The following is a 7,720-nucleotide window of genomic DNA, read 5'->3' on the forward strand; positions in this document are numbered from 1 at the left end:
CCCGTGCTTCCCCCCCCCCCCCCCCCCCCCGGCCCCAGTCCATTCTCTCCACACCCTCCCGAGGCGGCCCACACGATCCTCCACCTGGGGGCCTTCCCCTGGCCACACCTACCTGCCTGCCTGTCTGCCTCCCGGGAGCCATACAGCCCAGCCGTCTGCTGGCCGGCCGGCGGCGTGGACCCCTCCCTTCTGTGGGCCTGGCTCACGAGTCCAAGCCGGGAAGGTGGCTGCAGGGAGCGGAAGCCCTAGACCCCCCCGGGCCATCCAGCCGGGCGCCACAGCGCATCTCCTGGCTCGGGGAGGCCGCCGGCCGGCCACTCCGCCCCAGCGTTCCTCCCGGATCCAAGATCGCCCTCCTGGCTCCCAACCTGTCAAGGCACCGAGCCGGACCCCTAGGGAGAGCCGCCGGCCAACGCGCTCAGGCCTTTGCTCTCTCGGCCCCAGACGCACTCAGAGGCGCATGCGGCGCGACCTGGCCTCTAACTCCGACAGACGCCGGCGCGAGCGCAAACACACACACACACACACACACACACACACACACACACACAGCCCACCCATCCCCGCCCCCGGCCCCACGGCTCCACACACGAGAGGTCCGTTCCCCACCCCGTCCGCCGGGACACACACTGCACGCGCGAGAAAACCATCCGCCAAACGGACTTTGGCTCGGGGCTGGGAGTAGCTGAAGGCAAGGTCCCTCGCCTGCCTGCACCTGCCACAGATGGCTCCGGCTGTTTGGGGTTCGGGCGCTGGCCAGGCTGGGTCCGGCTCCTGGCTGCCTCTGGCGACACGGGCAGGCTGTGGCGGTGGCCCTGGACGAGGGACAAAGCACAGGATGAGCCCAGTCCGCCTCCGTGCCTTCCTCTGCCCGGAGGCCCGCGCCGCGCCGCGCCGCGCCGCGCCGCGCCCCAGGGGCTGGCTCTCCGCGTGCCTGGAGCCTGTCTTGCAGACCGCCCGCCTCCTGCTCCCACGGGGTAGACGCTCACGCTCACGCTCACGCTCACTACTGGCGGGGACCGGCGACGGAGGCGGCCGGCGCCGCTGGGGAAGCCCTCTGTGGACCACGTCCGTGGGTGCATGGGTGGTTCAGTGGTAGAATTCTCGCCTGCCACGCGGGAGGCCCGGGTTCGATTCCCGGCCCATGCAACGCGCCATCCCCTTTTGGCCCCGCAGCGCCAACTGCGCGCTACGCTTCCTCTCTCCCTGCTAAGCTGCCTCTCTCCCAGCTTCAGAGCACCTGGCCAAAGCCACCTCTGCTCCTCTCTGGGGGCCCGCCCACGCCCCATCCCGTCCCCGCCCCTGCCGCACATTCCCTTCCTCCTCCCTGGCTCGCTCGCCCTGGGGACAAGGGACAAAACTCCGCCCGGGAGCCAAGGGCCCATCCGCGCCCGCCCACACACCTGCTTTGCCCTTCTTCTCTTTAACGACGCTCGCCTCGCTCCAGTCTCCCGATTCACTGCAAGGAACGCATCCACGCACCAACTCGCCGCTGCCACCCACAAGCTCCTCCCCTTCCCTCGGCACCACCTCGCGCCCCCGCCCCTGCCACCAGCCCCCAACCCCCCCCCCCCAACGCGCGCGCGCGCGCGCGCGCACACACACACACACACACACACACACACACACACACAGGCTCTGGCTCACTCTATCCACACTCCAGAAATCCTCCCCTTTTGCAACACCGGCAGAAACCAAGCTGCCACGCCTAGGTGCGCTATACATCCCATTGTCCGGGAGGGTCGCCCACAGACTCCAGGTGGCACCGACACCCGCACCCGCAGGACCCCAGCGTGCCTAACGTCAGGGTCGCGCAGGCCCTTGATTCTCTGCGTCCCGATTCGCCGCCGCCGCTACCGTGCCAACGCGGCTTCCTCTTCCACCGCTAGAGCCGCCCACGGCACCAAAGGCCACCGCCGTCCTCCATCCCTCTCCCACCCCGACCTCCACCCCTCCACACACACCCACACCCACACCCACACGCACACGCACACACACGCAAAAGCAAGGACTCCGAGGAAACTTCCGGCGGGCACGGGAAGCACCCGGAGACCCACGGCCGCCGCGGCCCCTCCGCACCGGTGCAGGGGGGGCGTCCGGTTGAAGCGAGTGTGCCCCAGCAGGTGTGCGCGGCGCACCGGCTGGCCGCTTGGCCTCGAGAGGGGACACCTCTGATCACAGAGCAAATCCCTGGCGGACAAGGGTGTCCAAGATGGGGCGGGAAGGAGACTGAGGCGTGCGATGGCCCGTGGGAGGCATCCACAGAAGAGGACGGATACAGGGGTGGACAGAGGGACTGACGGCGCCTATCATGGCGAGGCACGGGGCGAGGCGGGATGGGAAACTGTGAAAAGCGCAACTGTAGAAAGTGTGCGTGAGTGGGGGCGGGGGTGGAGGACGCCGCTCATCGGGGGTGGGGGGGTGGGGCGCGGAGGTGTTGAAAGGGACCTCTGGGTAACACGCTGGCCCCTGTGCCAAAGGATGCAGGGGACCGACGTGTCCTGCAATTGGAATGACAAGTTGGCGACGAGTGCGCCCAGTCCCCCGGGGTGACTGCACCGCCAGCCACCTGCCTGGCTGCCGGGGTTTCTTCCCCCGCGGTTCCCACGACACCTCCCCGCTGTGTCACCTCCAGTGCCCGGGGGGACCGGGCCGGGCCCGGATGCCTCTTCCCTCCTCCACCTCCCGGGCCCCGGCGGTCGGACTGTGCGCTCCCATCGGGGCCCAAGACCACCGTGCCCATGGGGTCTGCTCTCCGGCGCCGGGGAGAGACGCAGCCAGCCAGGTCGTGGCGCTCCCGCCCGGCGTGGGGCAGGGAAGCCGCCCGAGAGGTCGCAGGCCCGAGGGGGGCGAGGGAGGCAAGGCCCGGGGGGCTCGGCCAGGTGACGGGACTCAGGGCTGCGCGTGGCTCACCTGCCCCACGCGCCCAGCACCGCCACCGCGGGCGCCTCGGGAGGGAGGACGGGATGGCTCGTCAGCCTGGCCAGCTAGGAGCGCCACCGGCGGGGGCGGTGGGGGTCCGAGCACACTCGGGGGGCCGGGGCCTCTGCGCACACTGGTGGTCCCGGCGGGGGACAGAGGTCGCCCCGGCCACTCGCGTCTCGGGCTGTGGAAGCGAAGGAGCCAGGCGAGCGCGTGCGCGGGGGGGCGAAGGGGAGAGGCGATGCCGAGGGCCTCCAGAGGGCCAGCCAGGCCAAAAAGCTCGGAGGGGCCGAGGTGGCAGGGCGAGGCTTGGGCTGCCCGTGGGGGCGTGGCAGGTGGCCTTGTGCGCACACCGCCGCGGCCGCCGCCGTCGTCGTCGTCGTCGTCGTCGTCGTCGCCGCCGCGGCGGCGGGGCCCACGACAAGCTAGCCACCTGTGGCCTGGCGTGCTGGCGTGGGCTAAAAGGGGGTGGTGCGGGTGCACTGGGGACCGGACGGTGGGTGGGTCGGCCTGGCAGGCCGGGAGGGGAGGCCCCGGAGGGCCAGAGGAAGAAGAAAGGCTTCCCTGACCGGGAATCGAACCCGGGCCGCGGCGGTGAGAGCGCCGAATCCTAACCACTAGACCACCAGGGAGCGACAGGCTGCGCGCCTGGCCTGCACCCCCTGGACCCAGCGCCTCCATTCCACCCACGCGGCTCCGCTTGGGCCCCGAGGCCCCTGCCTCTGCACGTCCAGCCGCCCGCGGGCCCCACGCAGTCCACCCGGCCCGCTGGCAGCACCCGCAAAACGCTGCGCGCCGGTCGCCCTCGCACCCGCACGCCGGCCGCCTCGGGCCACGTGCCCAGCGCCCAGCGGCCGGCACTGCCGTCCCCCACTGCCAGCGCCCGGCGGGCCTGGCCAGGAGGGCCCCGGAGGGGCGCAAAAGGTCGGCCGGCTGCGTTGGCCGGGAATCGAACCCGGGTCAACTGCTTGGAAGGCAGCTATGCTCACCACTATACCACCAACGCTGCACGGCCCGGGCCGGCCCGACGCGGCCGGCCCAGGGTGCGCTCCGGCGCCTTGTCGCCTTGGCGCTCTCTCGCCGCCGCCGCCGCCCGGCGCAGCCCTGCCCCGACGTCCCGGCCGGCCGCAGCTCTGCCCAGCCACCACGGGCTCCGGCCACCACGGGCTCCGGCCGCCCGGAGCCCCAGCCTCGCCCCTCCGACTCCGCTGCGCCGGCCGGTCGCCGGGCACGCCCGCCCGCCCACCTGCCCGCCCGGCGCCCGGCGCCCGGCGCCCACCGCCGCCCGCCTCTGGAGGGCGCTCTGGCCGCCTGGCCGCTCTCGGGCCCTCGGAGGCCGGCTGGGGAGCCCCGCCACGCCCCCGGCCCGGCGTCTTCCGCGTCCTCCGCGGCCCGCAGCTAGCGGCCCGGCCCGGCCCCGCGCGGGAAGGAGCAGAGGGGGCGGCCGCCAGGCCACACACACCACGTCCCGCATCCACACGGGACCGGACCCATCTGCCTCCCACCCGACCCACACCCACGGCGGCTGGGCGGCTGCGCGGCTGCGCGGCTGCGCGGCTGGGCGGCACGTCGCCAAGGAGCTCGCTGTGGCTGCCGCGGGGACCGCACGAGGCCCCGGCTGCGCGGTGGCGACCCAGCGTCCGGCCTCGAGCCACGCAAAGGGCTGGGCCCGGTGGACGGTGGGCAGGCCGGGCACGCGCCGCCGGCCGGACGACGGACGGCCGAGAAGAAGCGCCCCTGCCCCTCCCTCGGGAGCAAGAGGTGGGACCCAGAGCTGCGCAGGCCTCCAAAAAGGGCGTCTTGCCTCCCCGTCGGGGAATCGAACCCCGGTCTCCCGCGTGACAGGCGGGGATACTCACCACTATACTAACGAGGACGGCGGCGGCCGGCCACCCGGGCGCCCGCCCGACCCCTCTCCGGCTGCCCCTGCCCGCCCTCGACGCCCTGCCCTGCACGGGCGCCCGGCCCGGGCCACGCCCCACCCGACCCCACCCCCGCTTCGGCCCCTCTCCCGCACGGCAGCCCCCGGCCCCGACTCGGAGTCCACCCGCACCCGGGCCCACACACGGACCCGGACGGCGCTCAGTACTCCCAACGAGCGCTGCCTCTCTCTCGTCTGCCAGGCGGGCATCGCGCCGGGAGAAAAGGCCCCAGACGGCAAGCGGGGCTGCGAGGGCCAGGGCGAGGGCGAGGGCGAGGGCGAGGGCGAGGGCGAGGGCGAGGAAGGCGGGGTGGGGAGCAGGGCAAGGGGCGCCGACGCTGGACGGGGCCTGCAGGGAGCTGGGGGTGGGGGTGCGACAGCGACGGGAGCCGCGCTGGCGGCGGCGGCGGCGGCGGCGGCGGCGGCGGCGGCGGCGAGGCGGCTGGCGGTGCTCCTCCGGGGCCGCCGCGCGTGGCTCGCCCCTTGCGCACCCACACAGCCGCCAGCCAGGCGCCATGACGGCCAAGGACACCAGCGTTAGCGCCGCGTCCCAGCCAGGCCAGCGGCGACGCGCCCACACCCGCCGTCAGGATGGCCGAGCGGTCTAAGGCGCTGCGTTCAGGTCGCAGTCTCCCCTGGAGGCGTGGGTTCGAATCCCACTCCTGACACGCCCACCTTTTGGCCCGCCCCACACAGCAGCCACGCCACCCGGGCCTGGACCACACCCTCTCGCCGCCGCGGCCCGCCTCGCACCCGAGCACGCGCTGCCCAGGACCGAGCTCCAACCCCTCCACCCTCGCCGCCTCGGGCTCGGAGCGCGCCCGCGCGCCCGCGCGCGCGCGCACACACACACACACACACACACACACACGCACTCCCCGGCGACTCGAGCGCCTTTCCCACACCCGCGGGCTTCGCTGACTTCGCACCTGCTGCTTTCTGGAGGCTCTTTGGTCTCCTTCTCGCCTATTCCCGCCCCTGCCCTCGTCACCCGGCACTCGCGGACCAGCCCAGGCTGCAAAGCTCCCCGCGCTTCCCGCTCCCACTTGTGGCCGCTGGACAGCGCCTGCTCTTTCTTACAGCCAGCCGTCCGCTTCCGCCGCCACCGGGAACACGCACCCACCCCACCGTCACCCCGTGCTTCCCCCCCCCCCCCCCCCCCGGCCCAGTCCATTCTCTCCACACCCTCCCGAGGCGGCCCACACGATCCTCCACCTGGGGGCCTTCCCCTGGCCACACCTACCTGCCTGCCTGTCTGCCTCCCGGGAGCCATACAGCCCAGCCGTCTGCTGGCCGGCCGGCGGCGTGGACCCCTCCCTTCTGTGGGCCTGGCTCACGAGTCCAAGCCGGGAAGGTGGCTGCAGGGAGCGGAAGCCCTAGACCCCCCCGGGCCATCCAGCCGGGCGCCACAGCGCATCTCCTGGCTCGGGGAGGCCGCCGGCCGGCCACTCCGCCCCAGCGTTCCTCCCGGATCCAAGATCGCCCTCCTGGCTCCCAACCTGTCAAGGCACCGGAGCCGGACCCCTAGGGAGAGCCGCCGGCCAACGCGCTCAGGCCTTTGCTCTCTCGGCCCCAGACGCACTCAGAGGCGCATGCGGCGCGACCTGGCCTCTAACTCCGACAGACGCCGGCGCGAGCGCAAACCACACACACACACACACACACACACACACACACACAGCCCACCCATCCCCGCCCCCGGCCCCACGGCTCCACACACGAGAGGTCCGTTCCCCACCCCGTCCGCCGGGACACACACTGCACGCGCGAGAAAACCATCCGCCAAACGGACTTTGGCTCGGGGCTGGGAGTAGCTGAAGGCAAGGTCCCTCGCCTGCCTGCACCTGCCACAGATGGCTCCGGCTGTTTGGGGTTCGGGCGCTGGCCAGGCTGGGTCCGGCTCCTGGCTGCCTCTGGCGACACGGGCAGGCTGTGGCGGTGGCCCTGGACGAGGGACAAAGCACAGGATGAGCCCAGTCCGCCTCCGTGCCTTCCTCTGCCCGGAGGCCCGCGCCGCGCCGCGCCGCGCCGCGCCGCGCCGCGCCCCAGGGGCTGGCTCTCCGCGTGCCTGGAGCCTGTCTTGCAGACCGCCCGCCTCCTGCTCCCACGGGGGTAGACGCTCACGCTCACGCTCACGCTCACTACTGGCGGGGACCGGCGACGGAGGCGGCCGGCGCCGCTGGGGAAGCCCTCTGTGGACCACGTCCGTGGGTGCATGGGTGGTTCAGTGGTAGAATTCTCGCCTGCCACGCGGGAGGCCCGGGTTCGATTCCCGGCCCATGCAACGCGCCATCCCCTTTTGGCCCCGCAGCGCCAACTGCGCGCTACGCTTCCTCTCTCCCTGCTAAGCTGCCTCTCTCCCAGCTTCAGAGCACCTGGCCAAAGCCACCTCTGCTCCTCTCTGGGGGCCCGCCCACGCCCCATCCCGTCCCCGCCCCTGCCGCACATTCCCTTCCTCCTCCCTGGCTCGCTCGCCCTGGGACAAGGGACAAAACTCCGCCCGGGAGCCAAGGGCCCATCCGCGCCCGCCCACACACCTGCTTTGCCCTTCTTCTCTTTAACGACGCTCGCCTCGCTCCAGTCTCCCGATTCACTGCAAGGAACGCATCCACGCACCAACTCGCCGCTGCCACCCACAAGCTCCTCCCCTTCCCTCGGCACCACCTCGCGCCCCCGCCCCTGCCACCAGCCCCCAACCCCCCCCCCCCAACGCGCGCGCGCGCGCGCGCGCACACACACACACACACACACACACACACACACAGGCTCTGGCTCACTCTATCCACACTCCAGAAATCCTCCCTTTGCAACACCGGCAGAAACCAAGCTGCCACGCCTAGGTGCGCTATACATCCATTGTCCGGGAGGGTCGCCCAC

At 72.6% G+C, this 7,720-nt stretch overlaps 6 non-coding genes across 6 annotated transcripts; 3 read left to right on the forward strand and 3 right to left on the reverse strand.

The window, feature by feature from the left end:
- Window positions 1–1,078: 1,078 nt before the first annotated feature.
- Window positions 1,079–1,149, forward strand: TRNAG-GCC (transfer RNA glycine (anticodon GCC)). Its single transcript has one exon. It is a non-coding gene; the product is annotated as a tRNA-Gly (tRNA).
- Window positions 1,150–3,482: 2,333 nt separating this feature from the next.
- TRNAE-CUC (transfer RNA glutamic acid (anticodon CUC)) lies at window positions 3,483–3,554 on the reverse strand. The gene has a single exon. It is a non-coding gene; the product is annotated as a tRNA-Glu (tRNA).
- A 302-nt stretch (window positions 3,555–3,856) lies between these two features.
- TRNAG-UCC (transfer RNA glycine (anticodon UCC)) lies at window positions 3,857–3,928 on the reverse strand. The gene has a single exon. It is a non-coding gene; the product is annotated as a tRNA-Gly (tRNA).
- Window positions 3,929–4,726: 798 nt separating this feature from the next.
- Window positions 4,727–4,798, reverse strand: TRNAD-GUC (transfer RNA aspartic acid (anticodon GUC)). Its single transcript has one exon. It is a non-coding gene; the product is annotated as a tRNA-Asp (tRNA).
- Window positions 4,799–5,428: 630 nt separating this feature from the next.
- TRNAL-CAG (transfer RNA leucine (anticodon CAG)) lies at window positions 5,429–5,511 on the forward strand. Its single transcript has one exon. It is a non-coding gene; the product is annotated as a tRNA-Leu (tRNA).
- A 1,545-nt stretch (window positions 5,512–7,056) lies between these two features.
- Window positions 7,057–7,127, forward strand: TRNAG-GCC (transfer RNA glycine (anticodon GCC)). The gene has a single exon. It is a non-coding gene; the product is annotated as a tRNA-Gly (tRNA).
- The last annotated feature ends 593 nt before the right edge of the window (window positions 7,128–7,720 follow it).

This window comes from Panthera onca, chromosome F1 (genome assembly GCF_046562875.1).
Source record: "Panthera onca isolate mPanOnc1 chromosome F1, mPanOnc1 haplotype 2, whole genome shotgun sequence".
Classification (NCBI taxonomy): Eukaryota; Metazoa; Chordata; class Mammalia; order Carnivora; family Felidae; genus Panthera; species Panthera onca.